The sequence below is a fragment of the Lycium barbarum genome, chromosome 1, assembly GCF_019175385.1.
Source record: "Lycium barbarum isolate Lr01 chromosome 1, ASM1917538v2, whole genome shotgun sequence".
NCBI lineage: Eukaryota > Viridiplantae > Streptophyta > Magnoliopsida > Solanales > Solanaceae > Lycium > Lycium barbarum.
In genome coordinates, this window is record NC_083337.1 from 57,072,252 (window position 1) to 57,094,649 (window position 22,398).

The window sequence follows — 22,398 nt, forward strand, 5'->3', positions numbered from 1 at the left end:
ATATATTAAAATAATTTTTAACGTAGCCTTTCCCTTAACTTGCCACGACTACCTTGGAATGTCCGAACGTATAAAATACGGGATATAACATCCTCCCCCCCCTTTAGAACATTCGTCCTCGAATGTTCAACTGGTCTTATGGGGTGTCATAATATTTCGGGAGGATCCCTTTGTAGTCGTCCTTTCCTTCATGCTCACTCCTTGTCCTTTACTTCATTCCCTTTATAATCGAACTTCTCGATTTTTACATGGATCTTCTTCTCGTGTCGTGGGTTGTCTACTTTGTTGGGCCAACGTATTATCCTTGTCTTTTTCGGATCATCTCTCTTCTGTTACTGCTCCATGACCATATCTTAACAAAAGCCACACCTTTAGATCTTTACCACAACTCCTCTTTAATCTCCCCCCCCCCCCCCCTTTTTTGTTTTTTTGTATCTCTCAATACAGGTACACTTGTCTTTGACTTCATGTGTTGGTGCTCGTTTCGTCTATCGTCATTCCTTGTACGCCCAATATGGTCTCCCCCCCCCCTTTAAGGGGTTCCTTATATGCTCATCGTCCTTAATGAAGTCTTCGCTTATACCTTTATCCCTTATTCGTCCTTTCACTTTCTTAGCTCACTTGCCCGTAATTATTTCTTAACTACATGTTCGTATTGTAGCTGTGTGCCCATATTTCTTAAACGTTCTGTTACTCTCTTAAACCTCTAAGCATATTACTATGGCTACATACTTGTCCTTTTACAGATCTGTCACCTCAACACCATCACCATCCTAAGAATTCTTTCTCTTACTTCACATTCCTCTACCCTGGTCATCATTCACTTAGACCTACTTGTTGAAATCAACTCTCAACCTCCCCACATTTCTCCTTTTCCGACATTTAAGCTTCCTATCTTCCATTTACTCACACTCTCTTTCTTTTCCAAGTATCACTGCACTAAATCTTTCAATTCTAACCTACGGTAAAATAATAACGATTTACCTTATGACGGTGGCACCGTTTATTCTTGCTGTCACTCGTACTTCTGCACCTTTACGTGATCAATACCTTTCCTCCCGTAGTTTCGGTTGCTAGGGCTCGCACGCCACCGATACAATTATTCGGGATATCTTACACATTCGTATATACATACATATTCACTATCAACTGGTTCACAAAATACTTCCAAGCGTTGTTCAAGCCTATCCTAATTCCAGGGCTATGATGCATTTTCTGTCTCTTTACCGAGCTAGTCTACCTTGTTTCACGCGTCTTCTCATGGTCTCCCGTCATCTTATGTACCGTAGTTTCACTTAGGCTATTCCAGTTTTCCATTTGTCTTTTATGTCAGAATATGTAAAATTCCTTACAAACTTCCCAGGGGGTCACCCATCATGGAATTGCTCCCACCTGAGCACGCTTAACCCAAAAGCTTCACTGAAATTCGGTGCCTTAATGCCGATATTTTCGCGTCAGCTTCCTCACATGACCTTTATTGCATGCTCTGGAGCAAGTCAAAGTCTTACAGTTCCCAAAACATTTTCGTAACACGTCCCTTCTCTTGTAATTACCGTTTTACCCTTTTGGTTCCCGATGTTCACCTTCTGCTTGTGTGTATGACTACCTCCTATCTTGGGCTTCCAGATTCCCGATGGTAGCGACCTTACCTTTGTTGCCACGCCCAAATCCATAACCTTTCTGAACCAACACGTTTCACTTATTACCTATTCACAGTATTTCTTTCCCATACTTCTTCCTGTGGGGCGTACCCGTTCTGGCAGAACATTCTTTACTGTTCCTATTATTCAAAACCTGTATGCGGCCAATGTCATCAATGCCTTACAGAACGTACAACTCTATGGCACATGCTCGCCATCTCGGCACTTGTCTTCTTTCATCATCACTGAGCGTCTGCGAGAATTGACAGTTAGTATAAGGAATCTTATTTCCTATGACTTGGCTCTATCGCACGATCTGAGACAGAAAGAAGGTCAACATTTCCTAGATGCCCCGCAACCTCCTGTTTATAAATGTGGCCGGCTTCACACCCATAAATAGGACTCTACTGGACACGACTTTGCAGACAACCCTGGGACCGACCTGCTCTGATACCACTTTGTCACACCCCGACTTTACTAGGGTGTGATGGGCACCCGACCCCATATCTGGAGCCGAGGGAACCCGCTGACTCTTGTTACGTATAGAAACCCTTGAATCAGTAAAGAAAGAAATACATAGTAAACTCTCTAATATTTGTTTTTTCTTAAGTAAGCTCTGACATCATGTAAGACTCGTGACATAAAACATAATAGCATATCGGCTGCTGGAGCCGCTTACAGACTGACAACCCAATACCCATTGCTTTGTCTGCAAAGTCTCTAACATAGAACAAAACATCATAGCATATACTTGGACTTGGCAATTCTCCGGGACAAATGGAGTTCGCCATCTCCGCTGGAACACCTTCAGTAAGTTCTTCTAATCATCTGGGAGTACCTGCACGGCATGAAACGCAGCCCCCGAAGAAGAGGGGTCAGTACGAGCAATGTACTGAGTATGTAAGGCATGCATAATAACCTACAGAAGGTATAGAACAGGGATACTAACATAAAGGAGACATAGCGCATGTCATGAGGTGGAAAGTTAACTTGTACATATAAATGCCCTTTGGCGGATACCATGCATGCTTAGCTTTCCTTTAAAATCTTTCCTTGTTCATATGTATATATAAAAATAAGACATATCATATTGCCGAGGCGTCGACAGCCGATCCATTTAACCATAAATATACACATCCCGCGTCCGGGCATCCCGCGTCCGGGACGATATCGTGTCATATAATGCCAACTGATCAGGTGGATATGCGTTTATAACGTGCTGCCCTTATTTTCATCTTCCCCATATGCGTAGACATACATCATGTACATATATTAGCGTCTATAGCGCTCTGGCTCTTTTATCATATACATATACGTGTGTCATGTACATACATCAGCGTCTATAGCGCTCTCGTTCTTTTATCATATACATATACTCATAACATGCATACAACATGTTCGAGAGTCCAAGAAAACCATTTCCACGTCGGAGTGACGTAAGGTCGGTAGCCTCCGATTACATTATGGAACAATCGTGGTCGCCTTGTCTCGCCTTGAAGGAACAAGTATTTTAAGGCGAGACTACCAATGGAAAATAGCTTTAAGAGAGAGCATAAAATGAAATTATGGGCATTATAACCGTCAATTCATACGCTTTGGAGTCTTTTAGAAACTAGTGTCATGGCTACGGAATAGAATTAAGGTTTAAGAACTAGTATAACACTTTCATATTCACATTGGGTTCTTAGCTCAAGACTCTTAGTCATGGAATCATTCTTGTCGTACTTATCATGGGCATATTCTCTTTTCTGACATCATAGCTATCTTTATCGTCATAGAAGTATTCTTGTCGGGATAGATATAGTACTTGCCATTTGGTAATGGAATAAGGATCGAAGGTTTCTTTTGGATTCAGCTTCAAGGTAAGTCAAGCGGAACAATAAGGTAAATCCGGGAACAGTGGGCCCACCTCGGATCAAATGAGGCGGCGCACCAAATTCACGTTCCAAACCCGCCAAAATCTACAAATTAGTCATGTTTACCAAAACTTGATTAGAGCCTTTAGAAGTTGATTCTTTGAAGTAATACTTCGTCTGCCGAAATTTCGGCAGCATCTCCCCTGTAAATGTGCCATCCCACCAAGTTCAACTTGGCCAATTCTAATCAACAACAATCCCGGGAATTCAACCCGGCCAAACTATCAACAACAATGCCAACAATCATAATAACAATTTCAATTAACATACTAATTCCTTCAAGACTTTCCAACTCCAACAAAAACAATAACAATTAACAACACATTTCTCTTATTTTAGGTTCACAATTGTCATCAACAACCATGCATTGACAACCTTACTTATGCAATATACGAATTCAAGCTAGCGTCGCATTATTTGTTCATTATTCCGATAACGATTACCACTTCATCTTAAATCACCAAACCTTCATTTTTCACCTTGAAATTCTCAATACAACAACTAAAACATTAAGTAGAATTAATTCACTACAATTTGCCAAAATATCACCATGTTCGGCCTCCACCACAACATGCATATTTTCATGAGTTTTCCATTCATTTCTATACGTTACAACAACAACCAACATACTTCATAAATTATTCCATTCTTTCTATACCACATAACGTATGCACGGCCAACATACTACATACACACGGCCAACACACAACATGCAAGGTCTCATGGTTTTCATTCATTTCACATCATAGAATTCACAACGCAACAATCAAATTACTAGATAAAATCGATTTGTCACATCTACATTATACCACTTCCATTCGGCCACATGCATACTTACATATTCATCATGCAAACTTCCATCTTAGCATACTACAACACATATAAACCCTTCATAACACATAAGACAAGATTAAAACTCACCTTTCTTCTTCAACTTCTCCACTTGGTTAAGGTTCATGAATTGTCCATATAAGTGTCTTGCTTGCTCCAACAACTTCACCATGTTAAAGAGAATCTTCCAATTAGTAGAAAAGCTAGGAGAAAATAATTTTCCTTGGTCAATTTCCCATGGCTAAATTTCTAGAGCCATGGCCGAAACCCTTGCACTCTCTTCATCTTTTTTTTTTCTTTTGTTCTTCTTCTTTTGTCTTGAATTGGAAGACAAGCTCATATATATATATATATACCCAAGCATGTGAGGGGCACATGCCCCTCTCTAGAACTTTCTTCCTTTTTCTTGACTTTTCTTTTCTTTGAATTTTCTTACTTGGTCAAAGAAGACCAAGTGTCTTCTCTCTTTTTACACTTTAGCCCTTCCATATTTACACTTTGCCCCCTTCACTTATGTAATGGCCACATGCTCCTTTCTTTATTTCCTAGAGTTCTCTTCCCTTTTTACCCTTAACTTTTTTCAATATTTCCATAACACTAATATCCATAATTGATATTTATAACCAACTTATATATTAAAATAATTTTTGAACGTAGCCTTTCCCTTAACTTGCCACGACTACCTTGGAATGTCCGAACGTATAAAATACGGGATATAACAGCATAGTACCAATCTCCGAAAAACCCACCACAGGAACAGCGGGAGCAGGCGATGCTGGAGATGGTGCTTTATTTCATGCATCATTTTCATTACCAGCATTCGCGCCCCCAAGATTTTGGTTAGCTCTCGCAGGATGTGCTCGGTTACCCTTCTTGGATCACATTAGAGCCATTTCTGTAATAGGCATGAATTACGAACGCATTAGAATGATCCTAAAGGATTTCAAGCTATACAACACAATCTAGAATCAAGAAGAATAGGAAACACCTATAAATATCCTAGGAGTTTCTTGGTCATGCAGGTGATCAGGCTGTATAAGGAAAACTCCACTAGACACAACTTCATAGACACCGACAATAATCCTAGGACATATATAAACCTAGGCTCTGATACCAAGCTTGTCACCCCCCAAAACCCACCCTTGACGTGACTAGCATCTGATGTCATGAACAATATCAGAAGAACATAAAAGATGCACAATGACCCTTGAACCCGCCAGGTTCAATAATCACCTCTAACAGTCTATAAAATAAATTGTTAGAAGTCATGATGTAAGAATAAAATCATCGGAAGTCTTTATAATTTAAACAATTTAACCAAAACATGATAGTGTGCTCGAAAGAGTTAAACAACAACTCTTCTTCTTCCCACATTCGAATGTATACTAAGGAGCTTCTAAGAATAAGGAATAAACGTCTTACTCATCGAGATGCAGCCCGGAAACTAATATAAATAAATAATAAAATTAAACAGGGTGTCCCACGAATAAACGTGTGGGCTCACCAAATCAGTAGCAACAACAAGTCCTTCCTAGGCGCCTGAAGTATCAAGAACCTGCTCTTCTCCATTACCTAACATACTATCAAAAACAATAATGGTATGCCTAAATACTTTGTACTCAGTGAGTGCCTCGGGGACAACAAGTGATATGAAAATAACGTGTAAGAACATATAAATAAATTAGTTCTGAAAACCATGTGAAATCAATGTAAAACCATTATTCATCTTATTTATCTCAATGAAAGACAATTATCAAAATAGGTTATAAAGTCTTTGTCAAGTTCCAACCTTCAAATATACAATTTAAGTTGGTCATAATTATAAACAATAGTTCCATTAAAAGATAGGAATATCACGCTTGCCAATACAAGCCAAAAAATCAATCATAACGAAGGGATGACCTTTGAGGTTCCCTAATCATAGCAGCGCATCACACCGGAATATGAAATTCAACGGTGGCTATCCATCCTCCCGAATAGCTAGGCATAATCACACCCCGGGTAGCGAACCCCGAAGTGGTCACTCTTCCTCCCGAATGGCTAGGCATTATCACACTAGGATCCATAGTGGCTACCCTTCCTCCCTAGTAGCTAGGCCAAACATAACAACAAAGTTCATAGTATAGAAGTCGATTCACAATTTGTCTCAAAGTAATCACACCATCAATAAAATGAAAGTTCATTATGCCATTACGAAATCCATAGTTTCATCGATAATCTTGAAAACATTTCAACTTCTTTAAACAAGATTCCCTTGTCATAGATCATTATAAAACATCAGTACCAACAATTAACCATCATTATTGATCATCTCTTATGGAAGAAAATGATTATGATTTCATATACGTATATAGAGGATAATATAATCAAGGTTTAATGTGGGCTTTTCCCCTCACCCACACCAACCACAATAAAAATGTGAATTAGGGTTTTGTATGAAAGGTTCACCTTTTTATTCAATATAGAACTTTTGAGAAGAAGACATACATCCATAATAAGGTTTTTAAAAGAGATACACACCTTAATTAAGCCTTACGTAACTCAACAATTCACTTTTAAAACGAAGAACACCCAAAATCCTAGCTTGAGTCACTTTGAGTAAGATTACCATGCAACCCTAGGTTTTTCAATCAAGAATCATGTTAAGAATCGTTGGTTTAATGCTATGATTGATTAATAATATTAAAGATGTTCTTACCTTATGTTTTGGGGAATCCCTAGGGTTATTTCTCCTCAAAAAGTCGACCGAAGATGAATTGGAATGATGGTTTAAGAAAATTTCACGTTCTGGGGGTTTTTATAGTCGAGCAAGGCGCGTGACGCATCGTGCGATTCACACGTTTGACCCGTGAAATGTACCCTTACCACATAACTTGTCAGAGGGGCGTGATTTCTGGTGTTCATCCTGAGATTCGCAAGATTGAACCGCAGGATGATCCCGCGAAATGCAGGTTAGTAAAGCGGCCATAAATATTTACTCACAAGTCCGTTTAAGCTCCACTATATACCTTTGGAAAGATATTTCAAAGATCTACAACTTCTATTAGAGGAGGTTTTCCCAAATTCGCAACGTATTTTCACGCAATTGGCCTACAAGACCGGTGAAAAACTCTTAGGCGATTTTACGAACTCTTACGTACTTCTACTTGGTCTTGATCTTAAATAACTATTTCCACCCAAAATCATATTAATAGGACTTCATATGCATATAATGTCACATTACTTCTCATTTAATACCTTCACACCTAACTCAGATTTACAGAGTGTTACAACTTGGGCTCATTATTTTTCACCAAAAGAGATACCTATTGACCCTATAAGCTCTCTCAATCACCCTAAATAACCCCAAGCCATCAGAAGAGAAGATCATGCTCCAAATCCGCAACTAGTTCATAAAAAGTGATTGTTCTTGCTTCGACTTGATGTTGTTGTGAATTTGGTCTTGAAGCAAGTTGTGTATGGCTAAAGTTCTTCAAGTATAAGGTATGTTCTTCATTCTATTACTTATGTTGAGTTTATTTGGAGGTTTAGCAAGTCTAAAAGATTAAGAGATTCATGGTAGAAAGGTTATAAGGTATTGTGTTGAAGTTATTGGCTATGGATTGAATTTGAAAGGAAGTTTTGGATTCATTTGAATCTAAATTGAATATAATTTCTTGCCTATGGCATTGTTGATGTTGTTATTGATGTTTGGGAGTTTTTTCGGAGTTGGGAGGAATTATATGATATAGCGGAAATGCTGCCCAAATTTTGTTAGCTCACCTATTAGTTTAGTTTGACCTTATAAGTATTTCAACGAGTTAAACTTAGCATGAATCATCTTGAATGTAGATTTTCAAGCTGGGGAAGATAGACGTTGAGTGATTACATAGACGATGATGTATGTTAAGGTTGTCCCTTTCCTTCTTTTTTGGCATGATCATTATGAACAAGACGTACATGTAATGTTAATCCATATTTGTTCTACTCTTAGAGTTAGGAATTATCCATTTGATTCATTTTCCATAACGTTATCTTCAGAAAGTCTTTCTTTAGATCTAGTAAGGTCTCTTGAGTTACTTGCACACTTATCATGTTTATGCATTGCATTTCATTCATATAAATATGCATATACCGACCTGTGACCCCTCAGGCGTTATATATGCGCGTATATTATGTATTATATATATATATATATATATATATGGGGTATGGGGAAGGTGATAGCGTTATATACGCACTACCACCTGATTAGTTGGTCACACGAGGATAATGACGACGATAATGATGATGATGCCCACAAAAGCCAATACGATACGATGGGATGCCCACAGAGGCTTGACAGGCGTTATATATGCATATATATATGTATGACCTCATGAATTCATGTATAGTATTTATGTATATCATTGACTCATAGAGGCAGTTCAGACGTACAAGTTGCATTCATTTACCCTATGTTGTCTTATGTCTCTCTTATGTTACTCTCATGCCTTACATACTTAGTACTTTGTTCGTACTGACATCCCTTTCTGGGTTGCGTGTCATGCCATGCAGATAGATAGCTTAGTGATCCGCCCCCATAGTTTGCCATTCAGCTGATGTTGGAGCACACCTCTTATACCAGAGTTGCCTTCGTACTTTTGGTATGTCATTCTTTTGTTGATATATGGGCGTGTTGGGGCCATGTCCTGACTTCTTTATGTCAGACACTCCAGTAGAGGCTTGTAGATAGTTATGGTATTAGTTAGGTTTGGCATAGTCCCATTGGTCTATATTTTGCTGTATAGTTTTGTCCAGCTTAGTCATATAGTATGTTATGGGATCATTCCTGTTTCAGTATATCTTTCACGATTTAGCAGATTTCCATCTGATGACCCTCGAGGTCCGATCTTAATTATGATTATGATATGAGAGTATGTTAGCGGTGCTTGGCAGGTAGGGCTCAGGTGCCCGTCGTGGCTCTCAAGTTGGTTCGTGATAAACTTGGTATAAGAGCAGCTGCGTCCTAGGGTTGTCTACAAGTCGTGACTAGCAGAGTGTTATTTATGGTATGTAGTGCACCACACTTATAAACAGGAGGCTGCAGGACATTTAGGAAGATTGCCTTTTTTTCTCATCTTAGATTATAGAAACCATGTTATGAGGATTCCCTTTTTCCTGACCTTGTGTTGTGATTTTAGTAATGCCAGTGATGAGGAAAACATTAACGGCCCAGAAGGGCAAGTCAGTGGCAGGTAGTAGAACTGGTCGGGTACTGCTTATACATGTTCAGGAGGGCTTGTCCCAAAATAAGGTCCCATCTCATACCTCCCATACTCCACCCGTTCCAGAGGAGCTCCAGCCCCAGCTCTAGCTCCAGCACACCCAGTTCCTCTACATGATGCCTCAGGCCAATAGATGCGAGAGTCCATTCAGTTGTTGACTCAGTTAATGGCCGCTCAGGCCCAGTGTTAGGGTACGGGTACTGGCTATGGTGATAAGGCTGTTAGTGCCAAGGTTTTAGATTTTATTAATTTAGACCCTCCAAAATTCTTTGGATCGAAACTAGATGAGGACCCGTAAAATTTTATAGATGGGATGTTGAGGACATTGCGGGTGATGCATGTTTTAGACACTGAGTCAGTAGAATTGGCTTCCAATAGACTACGGGATGTTGTTGTTCACTGGTATGAGACTTGGGTGTCATCTAGAGGAATTAATGCACCCCCACCCGTGTGGCAGGAGATTATAATGCCTTCCTTCGGTATTATTTGCTGCCAGAGATTCGACGAACCCAGATGATATGTTCTTGAACCTTAGACAGAGAAACATGAGTGTTCGGGAGTACAGTCTTCATTTTAATTCTTTGGCTAGATATGCTCCAGCTGTTGTAACTAGGAAGGAGGATTGTGTTTACCAATACGTTAGCGGTTTGGGACTACGCTTGATTGATGACTGCATGACGATTTCTCTTCAGACAGGTATGCATATGTCCCTCATCCAAGCGCAAGCTCAGAATCTTGAGGAGCGTAAAAAACAGTGGACGGTCGAGCGTGAGCATGCTAGGAGTTAGAGTAAGTGAGTTACATCTTCAGGATCTGTTAGTGAGTTCAGAGGTAGTTAGAGGCGACAGTTCTCTAGGCGTTCAGCCTATACAGCGGCTAGTGTGCCATTACAATTTTGGGCCTTCCATTTCCCATTTTGGGGGTGGTTTCAATTAGATGAGGCCATCCCTACCGCGATGTACCCAGTGTGGTAAGTAACCTGCTGGGCAGTTCCGCTTGGATTTAGATGTTTGTTATACCTGTGGTCTGCCAGGCCACATTATGCGAGATTGTCCATTGAAATGTGGTAGAGGTGTAGTTCAGTCGATATGCTCTGCAGCTAGATCTTCATCATCTTTACGCACTCCGGGGCAAGGCTCTCAGACAATAGCAAGCCACGATAGAGGAAGAAGGGGAGCATCCAACTTGAGTAGTCCTTAGAACCGTATCTACGCATTGGCTGGCCAATAGGATCATGAGTCCTTTCCTGATTTTGTTATAGGTTTATTATCAGTCCCTTCCCATGATGTGTATGCATTGATAGATCCAGGTTCTACATTGTCGGATGTTACTTCTTTTATTGCTGGACAGTTTGGGGTGAAACCTGAGTGGATTAAACCTTTTGAGGTGTCTACACCTGGGTGTGATCCAGTGATAGCTAGATGAGTATATAGAGATTGTGTGGTTATAGTTTATGATGGTCATACTATGGCAGATTTGATTGAGTTAGATATGGTAGACTTCGATGTTATTATGGGTATGGATTGGTTGGCCTCTTGTTAAGCTAATGTTGATTATTGAATGAAGATGGTTCGATTTAAGTTTTCGTAAGAGCCAGTTCTAGAGTGGAAGGGTAATACAGCATCGCCGAGGGGTAGGTTTGTTTCCTATCTCAAGGCACGAAAGTTGATTGCCAAAGGTTGTATTTATCATGTAGTTCGGATTCCGGATACAGATGCAAAGCCACTAACTCTTCAATCTGTTCCAGTGGTTAATGAGTTTCCAAATGTATCTGGAAGATCTTCTAGGCCTTCTACCAGAGCGGGAGATTGACTTTGCCATCTACGTATTATCAGATACTTAGCCGATATCTATTCCTCTTTATAGGATGGATTTTGTTGAGTTGAGAGAATTGAAGGAGATGTTGAAGGATTTGCTTGAGAAAGGCTTTATCAGGCCTTGTACGTCATCGTAGAGAGTGCATGCGTTGTTTGTAAGGAAGAAGATGGATCCTTATGAATGTGTATTGACTATAGGTAGCTAAATAAGGTGACAATAAAGAATAAGTATCCACTCCCAAGGATTGATGATTTATTTGATCAGTTGCAAGGTGCTGAATTGTTCTCAAAGACAGATTTGAGATCAGGGTATCACCAGGTGAGAATTAGAAAGAAATACATTTTGAAGACAACTTTTAGAACCAGATATGGTCACTTCGAGTTTCAAGTAATGTCGTTTGGATTGACTAATGCACCGGCGGTATTTATGGATTTGATGAACAACATGTTTAGACCACTCATAGATGTGTTCGCGATTGTGTTTATCAATGATATTCTGGTATATTCTCGATCAGAGGCAGAGCATGCGGATCATCTACGTGCTGTCCTTAAAGTTCTTCAAGCCCGGAAGTTGTATGCAAAGTTCTCTAAACGTGAGTTCTTGATGAACTCTGTGACTTTTCTGGGGCATATCATCTCAGATGAGGGTATCAGAGTGGATATTGTTATATCCCGCATTTTGTACGTTCGGATAATTCAAGACAATTGTGCGAAGTTAAGGGCGAGGCTATATTTCGATCTTGTTTAATATACAAGTTGTTTATGAATATTATTTATGAATATTATTGGCATGGAAATATTGAGAAAGGCAAAGGGCAAAAAGGAAAATTTTTAAAAATGGTTCATGGTAATATTGTGGAAATGCTAAGGGCAAAATGGGAATTTCACAAAGTTTCATGAAGGTTCAATAAGGGCCATTTGGCCGTGTGATGTATGTGTGTATGTGTGGGTCCCACTCTTTTATGGCCATGTGATTATATATATATATATATATATATATATATATGGGTCAAAGCTTGCATAGCAAGACTTAATTATTCATCTTGTTTTAAGAAGTTTCAAGAAAAAGGGAGAAGGGCCATGTGTCCATAATTTTACTTGAGGGACTAAAATATAAATATGGATAAATGGTGGAAAAAATAGGATAAATAAGACATAAGTATCTTCATCTTTTAGAAAGATGAAGAAGCTTGGAGAAGGAGAAAAAATACAAGGCCATTCGGCCATATTGTAGCCAAAGAAGGCCATGGAAGATTGATAAAAAAAAAATGTTTTCTTCTAGCTTTTCTACTAATTTGAAGGTCCTTATTAACATGAAGGAGTTGTGGGAGCAATTAAATCATTTATTTGTGCAAAACATGCTCCTAGCCGAGTGAAGGGATAAGGGAAAAAGGTATGTGTTCAACTTTCTCTTACATGTTTTATGGATGATTTGTGAGTATTGTAGAAGGTAGAAATGGATGAAGTTCATGAAATATGAATATAGTGGTTGTGGCCGAATATAGAGTGATGTTGTGAGATGTGATGAATTGATTTTATGTAGCATTTTGGTTGTTGTTGTGTTGTGGATTTTATGTTATTAATTGAAGACTTAATGGCTTGAAATGAATATGAAATTTTTTGCGGATTATGGGAGAAGTTAATGTGATATTAGTAAGGTTCCTTATAACTGTGAGAATAAAGTTGTTATTGCATAGGCTATTATTATAGTTCGTGAGTTTGGAAGGAAAAGAATGTGTTGTTGTCTTTGGTGGTGTTATGAAATTTCGGGTGAAGTATTATGATTGGGTTGCTTGGAACATTATGTGAATTGTTTGAAGAATTCTTGAATCAGGTTAGAGTAATCTCGGACTAACACTTGAAATGGGATCATTGGTATTGGCTTGATTATGTGTGATTGAATTGAATATAAATGAAATGTCGTTGAATTGCGTGACGAGGGTTGTTAGTGTTAGAATGTGTCTTGAATTGATTATTGATGTTGTTGGCATGATTATTGGAATTGTTGTTGTGGAAATTGTTAGAATAATTGTTGGCATTGTTGTTGATATTTTGGCCGAGTTAAATTCTCGGATTGTTGTTGATAAAATTGGCCGAGTTGGAATCTCGGGGATCGTGTATTTACAGGGGAAATGCTGCCGAAATATCGGTAGAATATAAGTGAATTCATTTGAAAGTCTAAGGCAAGTGAATGACAAGGAATCTAATGATTATGTGAATTCTTTTGTATGTAGACTAGCAAGCTTGGATAAATAAGCATAGCTAATAAGGCGTGGCACAGGTATGTAAGGCTTACCCCTTTATTTCTTTTGGCATGATCTTTATAAAACGGGCAAATGACGTATATGTGCGATTTCAAAGAAATTTCCTATTCTTAGAGCCACTAGGATGGCTAATATTTTTGACTTCCATAAGTTGTCTCATATGGTTTTGATGTATATCTATGATGTCCGAAGTTTGTTGATATGTTTCCAAATGGTAGTCGAAAGATAGTTGATATGAATAAAGTTTTGATTTTTGAAATGCTAGCACGTTCGAGTATTCTATCGAGTCTTTGACATATTTTGATATGTGCGTATGTTCCAAAAGCTCTATTTGATTTGATCCATAACGCTATCCGAAAGGTACTTGACAAGATTATGGCTTTGATTTTCCAAAAATGACTTCTGAAACGCTTGTAGAACGTTCTGTACTTCGAACGCTCATAACTTTCTTATACTAAATCGGATTGACCCGAAACTTGTTTCTGAGCCTTCAGGGTTCGGTGAGTATACTGGTCCATCGAGTCTTAGAGTTGGCTTATATACATGTGGTTCTCACTACTCCGCTCGTGCGTGCTACTATTATATCGTCCGTCGGGCCTCGGGCCGGTTATATCATTGTGTGCACTATGTTGTACTCGCCCCCAACATGTTATGTTATATATGGATCGGAGCGGACGCCTCGGCAATATTATTTGGGGTTAAAGGGATCGGAGCCGACGCCTCGGCAACATGATATGTTATATTTTCTGTATATATATGAACAAGATATGTTTTTCAAAGGAAGTATTACTATGGATATGTATATGTATATATATATATATATATATATATATATATATATATATATATATATATATATATATGTATGGATCGGGCTGCACGTTCCGCAGCAGTATAATATATGTATGAATCGGGCTGCACGTATCGCAGTAGTATAATATATGTATGGTTCGGGCTGCACGTTCCGCAGTAGTATAATATATTTATGGATCGGGCTGCACGTTCCGCAGCAGTATAATATATGTATGGATCGGGCTGCACGTTCCGCAGCAGTATAATATATGAATGGATCGAGCTGCACGTTCCGCGGCAGTATACTATATGTATGGATCGGGCCGAACGTTCCTCGGCAGTATACTATATGTATGGATCGGGCCGAACGTTCCTCGGTAGTATATGTTATTTATATGTGGATCGGGTCGTACGTTCCTCGGCACTATCATATTACATATGGATCGGGTTGTACGTTCCACAGCACTATCAGTTATATGTATATCTGTATATGATTATATGTATGTGATGACATATGGTATCGGTACGCACGGTCTGTGTTTGGAAAGTAAGCATTTTGGCACTCTGGATGATTTACTTACTTCCTGTACTCCTTCTGACATATGACTTCGGCACATATGATCTGTGATTGGAAAACAATCATTCTGATATTCTGGATCTGCACTTTTCTGACATATGACATCTGCATATACGACTTGTGATTGGAAAATAAGCGCTTTGGTAATCTGGATAATGTACTCACTCTTATACTGTTTGTTTCGATCATGGTTCTGTTTTCTGTATTCCATGCTTTACATACTCAGTACATATTCCGTACTGACCCCCTCTTCTTCGGGGGCTGCGTTTCATGCCACGCAGGTACACACAGATGAGTAGAAGGTTTGTCAGAAGATGTTTCAGCAGGATTGGCGAACTCTATTTGCTCCTGGAGTGTTGCCGAGTCAGAGTATGTATGTTATGATGTTTTGTTTGCAGTTAGAGACTTTTCAGACAGAGTGTGGGTATAGAATGTCAGATTTGTAAGCGGCTCCATCAGCCGATGAGTCATTTTGTGTCATGTGATAAATTCCATATGATTACAGATTTTGTTGATTTTGGAACAACGAAAAAGAATATTTCTGAAAGTTGTACTATGTATTTCATCTCTATTTGATTAAAAGTTAAAAAAAATTATTATGTGTGCACTAAGGGTCAGAGGGTTCGCTCGGCCCTAAGTAAGGATCGGGTGCCCATCACACCTTAGGGAGATTAGGGTGTGACAAAGTGGTATCAGAGCAGGTTGTCCTAGGGGTTGTCTGCAAAGTCGTGTCCGGTAGAGTCCTGTTTATGGGTGTGAAGCCGGCCACATTTATAAACAGGAGGCTACGGGGCATCTAGGGATTGTTGACCTTCTTTCTATCTCAGATCGTGCGATAGAGCCAAGTCATAGGAAAATGAAACTCCTTATGTGAGCCTTACATACGATGGAAGAAGGCAGGTGGCGATATGGAAAGGTTATAAATGTAAGTCTGGATATATTTGTTCTATTACCTGAAACTGAAAACTCTGGATGGTTGGAATGTGATATATATATATATATAGCCGTATGTTTTGTGAGATATTGTCGATATTTTTTATGTACAGATTCTGAATAGTAGGAATGGTAAAGGAGACCCGGTCAGAATTCTTTTCAAAATCAGGATATTTGATCTGGAACACCCAACAGGAAGAGCGTGAAAAGGGAATATTGTAAATAGACGACAAGTGGGATGTGATATTTTAGAAAAGCTACGAATTTGGGAATGACGTGAAAAATGATTGTGAGAAAGACGAATAATAGTCGAAAGGATTAAAATGGATAACATTCGAGGCTTAACAGGAGCAAGATCTGTTGAAAGATTCAGAAAGTTGACAGTCGGTTTTGTTGTAGATTATTATGTAAGGATGGCGAGTGGAAATCTAAATAGGCTGATACCCGAAGTGTTCATAAGTAGCGGCGATAAAGGTATATGTGCTACCATCGGGAATCTGGAAGCCCAGGACGGGCATTAGACATACACACAAGTGGGAGGTGAACATTGGAAATTGAAAAGGGTAAAACAGTAATTGTAAAAGAAAGGACGTGTCACGAAAATGTTTCGGAATCTGTAAGGCTTCAATTTGTTCTAGATCATGTAATAAAGGTCATGTGAGGAAGCGGACGCGATTATATCCGCATTAAGGCACCGAATCCCACCAAAGTTTTGAGGTTAAGCATGCTAAGGTGGGAGCAAATTTAGGATGGGAGACCCCCTGGGAAATATGCAAGAAATTCTATATATTCCGACATAAGCGACAAATGAGAAGTTAGAGTAACCTAAGAGAAACTAGAGTATACGAGATGGTTGGAGACCATAAGAGGTCGCGTAAGACGAGGAATGAGGTAATTATCGTGGACGAGGATACTCGGAGACTGTTGGCATATAAGGAGCCCCTTATAAAGGGGGGGAGAACATATTATACTGGACTTAAAAGGAATCGCAACATTTTCAAGTGCCAGAAAAGGAAATCTATTAACTCAGGGCTAGAGTTCAAAACATATCGGCACATCAAGAGAGTACATGAAAAGAGTAGAAATGAATTGGCAATGAGGGTACCAAGAGACCAACATGAAGGGAATGGATGGAAGACATCTTAAGAGAATGGTTCGCGCCAACATGGGTCATGATATGTTTAGGACAAGATTTGAGTCCATCATATCGGACAAATTTGCGCCGTACCTAAGTACGCAGCAACATGTCTTGAAAGGTAATAAAAGAGCAAGAAAATTCTTACAAGCTAAGCTTACGAAGAATAATGGAGAGAATGATAAGACTCAAAGGATATTTCGGATAACAACGACTATTGTAATAAAAGTACCAACGCTTGGTAGTTTGGAAATTTTTGAAAGAAAGAAAGGATGTGGTGCCTATGAATGAAATAAAAGTGTTCGTTAGATAATAGAAAATAGTTCACGGGCCATTAATTATAGGAAACATGAGAAGATATGCTACGAAATTATGTGAACCATCGATGTGAAGTGATGTTCGATCATGTTTGTAAAGAATCCACATCTGAGAGTCAACAAAGGATAACGATGGACGAAACGAGCACCAATACAAAGACATCGAAGACAAGTATGCTTTTGTCAATAGATGACCTGGGAAGGACAAGGATAATAAGTTGGCACAATGGATTAGAAAAACCTATGATACGGAATGAGGATTCATGTAAAGACCAAAGAGTTCGATTATAAAGAGAATAGGGTAAAGGATAAGGAACGACTATGAAGAAAAAGACAACTATGTGAAGGAACCCTCCCGAAGAATTATGACACCCCATAAGATCAGTTGAACATTCGAGGACGAATGTTCTAAAGGGGGGGAGGATGTTATATCCCGCATTTTGTACGTTCGGATAATTCAAGATAATTGTGCGAAGTTAAGGGCGAGGCTATATTTCGATCTTGTTTAATATACAAGTTGTTTATGAATATTATTTATAAATATTATTGGCATGGAAATATTGAGAAAGGCAAAGGGTAAAAAGGGAAATTTGTAAAAATGGTTCATGGTAACATTGTGGAAAGGCTAAGGGCAGAATGAGAATTTCACAAAGTTTCATGAAGGTTCAATAAGGGCCATTTGGCCGTGTGATGTATGTGTGTATGTGTGGGTCCCACTCTTTTATGGCCATGTGATTATATATATATATATATATATATATATATATATATATATATATATATATATATATATATATATATGGGTCAAAGCTTGCATAGCAAGACTTAATTATTCATCTTGTTTTAAGAAGTTTCAAGAAAAAGGGAGAAGGGCCATGTGTCCATAATTTTACTTGAGGGACTAAAATATAAATATGGATAAATGGTGGAAAAAATAGGATAAATAAGACATAAGTATCTTCATCTTTTAGAAAGATGAAGAAGCTTGGAGAAGGAGAAAAAATACAAGGCCATTCGGCCATATTGTAGCCAAAGAAGGCCATGGAATATTGATAAAACAAATGTTTTCTTCTAGCTTTTCTACTAATTTGAAGGTCCTTATTAACATGAAGGAGTTGTGGGAGCAATTAAATCATTTATTTGTGGAAAACATGCTCCTAGCCGAGTGAAGGGATAAGGGAAAGAGGTATGTGTTCAACTCTCTCTTACATGTTTTATGGATGATTTGTGAGTGTTGTAGAAGGTAGAAATGGATGAAGTTCATGAAATATGAATATAGTGGTTGTGGCCGAATATAGAGTGATGTTGTGAGATGTGATGAATTGATTTTATGTGGCATTTTGGTTGTTGTTGTGTTGTGGATTTTATGATATTAAATGAAGACTTAATGGCTTGAAATGAATATGAAATTGTTTGCGGATTATGGGAGAAGTTAATGTGATATTAGTAAGGTTCCTTATAATTGTGAGAATAAAGTTGTTAATGCATAGGCTATTATTATAGTTCATGAGTTTGGAAGGAAAAGAATGTGTTATTGTCTTTGGTGGTGTTATGAGATTTCGGGTGAAGTATTATGATTGGGTTGCTTGGAACATTATGTGAATTGTTTGAAGAATTCTTGAATCAGGTTAGAGTGATCTCGGACTAACACTTGAAATGGGATCATTGGTATTGGCTTGATTATGTGTGATTGAATTAAATATAAATGAAATGCCGTTGAATTGCGTGATGAGGGTTGTTAGTGTTAGAATGTGTTTTTTATTGATTATTGATGTTGTTGGCATGATTATTGGAATTGTTGTTGTGGAAATTGTTAGAATAATTGTTGGCATTGTTGTTGATAATTTGGCCGAGTTAAATTCTCGGATTGTTGTTGATAAAATTGGCCGAGTTGGAATCTGGGGGATGGTGTATTTACAGGGGAAATGCTGCCGAAATTTCGGTAGAATATAAGTGAATTCATTTGAAAGTCTAAGGCAAGTGAATGATAAGGAATCTAATGATTATGTGAATTCTTTTGTATGTAGACTAGCAAGCTTGGATAAATAAGCGTAGCTAATAAGGCGTGGCACAGGTATGTAAGGCTTACCCCTTTCTTTCTTTTGGCATGATCTTTATAAAACGGGCAAATGACGTATATGTGCGATTTCAAAGAAATTTCCTATTCTTAGAGCCACTAGGATGACTAATATTTTTGACTTCCATAAGTTGTCTCATATGGTTTTGATGTATATCTATGATGTCCGAAGTTTGTTGATATGTTTCCAAATGGTAGTCGAAAGATAGTTGATATGAATAAAGTTTTGATTTTCAAATGCTAGCACGTTCGAGTATTCTATCGAGTCTTTGACATATTTTGATATGTGCGTATGTTCCAAAAGCTCTATTTGATTTGATCCATAACTCTATCCGAAAGGTACTTGACAAGATTATGGCTTTGATTTTCCAAAAATGACTTCTGAAACGCTTATAGAACGTTCTGTACTTCAAACGCTCATAACTTTCTTATACTAAATCGGATTGACCCGAAACTTGTTTCTGAGCCTTCAGGGGTCGGTGAGTATACTGGTCCATCGAGTCTTAGAATTGACTTATATACATGTGGTTCTCACTACTCCGCTCGTGCGTGCTACTATTATATCGTCCGCCGGGCCTCGGGCCGGTTATATCATTGTGTGCACTATGTTATACTCACCCCCAACATGTTATGTTATATATGGATCGGAGCCGACGCCTCGGCAATATTATGTGGGGTTAAAGGGATCGGAACCGACGCCTCGGCAACATGATATGTTATATTTTCTGTATATATATGAACAAGATATGTTTTTCAAAGGAAGTATTACTATGGATATGTATATGTTATATATATATATATGTATGGATCGGGCTGCACGTTCCGCAACAGTATAATATATTTATGAATCGGGCTGCACGTTCCGCAGCAGTATAATATATGTATGGATCGGGCTGCACGTTCCGCAACAGTATAATATATGTATAGATCCGGCTGCACGTTCCGCAGCAGTATAATATATGAATGGATCGGGCCGAACGTTCCTCGGCAGTATATGTTATATATATATGCATCGGGCCGAACGTTCCTCGGCCGTATATGTTATATATATATGGATCGGGCCGAACATTTCTCGGCAGTATATGTTATATATATATGGATCGGGCCGTACGTCCCTCGGCACTATCATATTACATATGGATCGGGCTGTACGTTCCATAGCACTATCAGTTATATGTATATCTGTATATGATTATATGTATGTGATTACATATGATGTCGGTACGCAGAGTCTGTGTTTGGAAAGTAAGCATTTTGGCACTCTGGATGATTTACTTACTTCCTGTACTCCTTCTGACATATGACTTCGGCACATATGATCTGTGATTGGAAAACAATCATTCTAATATTCTGGATCTGCACTTTTCTGACATATGACATCTGCATATACGACTTGTTATTGGAAAATAAGCGCTTTGGTAATCTGGATAATGTACTCACTCTTATACTGTTTATTTCGATCATGGTTCTGTTTTCTGTATTCCATGCTTTACATACTCATTACATATTCCGTACTGACCCCCTCTTCTTCGGGGGCTGCGTTTCATGCCACGCAAGTACACACAGATAAGTAGAAGGTTTGTCAGAAGATGTTTCAGCAGGATTGGCGAACTCCATTTGCTCCTGGAGTGTTGCCGAGTCAGAGTATGTATGCTATGATGTTTTGTTCGCAGTTAGAGACTTTGCAGACAAAGTGTGGGTACAGAATGTCTGATTTGTAAGCGGCTCCATCAGCCGATGAGTCATTTTGTGTCATGTGATAAATTCCATATGATTACAGATTTTGTTGATTTGGGAACAACAAAAAAGAATATTTCTGAAAGTTGTACTATATATTTCATCTCTATTTGATTTAAAAGTTTTTTTAAAAAAATTATTATGTGTGCACTAAGGGTCAGAGGGTTCGCTTGGCCCTAAGTAAGGGTCGGGTGCCCATCACACCCTAGGGAGATTAGGGTGTGACAGATACACAGAAGATTGAAGCTCTGAAGAATTGGCCTATACCCACGACATCGATGGAGGCTCATGGTTTTCTGGGCTTGGTAGCTTATTATAGGATATTTGTAGAGGGCTTTTCTTTCCTTTCTGCACCACTGATGAATCTGACTTAGAAATCAGCTAGGTTCCAGTGGACTGATGCTTGTGAATGCAATTTTCAGGAGTTAAAGAACAGATTTACTTCGGCATGAGTTCTGACTCTTCCAGAAGGATCGGAAGGCGATGTTATTTATTTTTATGTTTCAAGTGTTTGGTTAGGTTGTGTGTTGATTTAGCAAGGCAGATTTATTGCTTATGCTTCAAGCCAGTTGGGGAAGCACGAGAAGAATTACCCAACCCATGATCTAGAGTTAGCCGCGGTGATTCATGCATTGAAGATGTGGAGGATTTAATAGTATGGCATTCATGGTGATATCTATACGGTCCTTAATAGCGTTTAGTATATCTTCAAGAAGAAGGAGTTGAATTTGGGTCAAAAGCAATGGTTGGAGCTATTAAAGGATTATGATGTTAGTATCTTGTATCATCCCGGAAAGGCGAACGTAGTAGCTGATGCCCTTAGCCGCAGATATATGGGTAGCTTATCTTATGTTCATCTAGAAAAAAAGGAGTTAGTTCGTGAGCTTCAGAAGTTAGCTAGCCTAGGAGTTTGATTATTAGACTCGGGCGATACAGGGGTTAATATTCAGAATTCAGCAGACTCTTCTTTAGTAGTTTAGGTTAAGGAGCGCCAGTACGAGGATCGTATGTTAGTTCATTATAGAGATACAACCCTTCAAAAGAAGAAGACACTATTTGAGATTCCTGTAGACGGAGTTCTCTTATATCGAGGCAGACTGTATGTTCTTGATATTG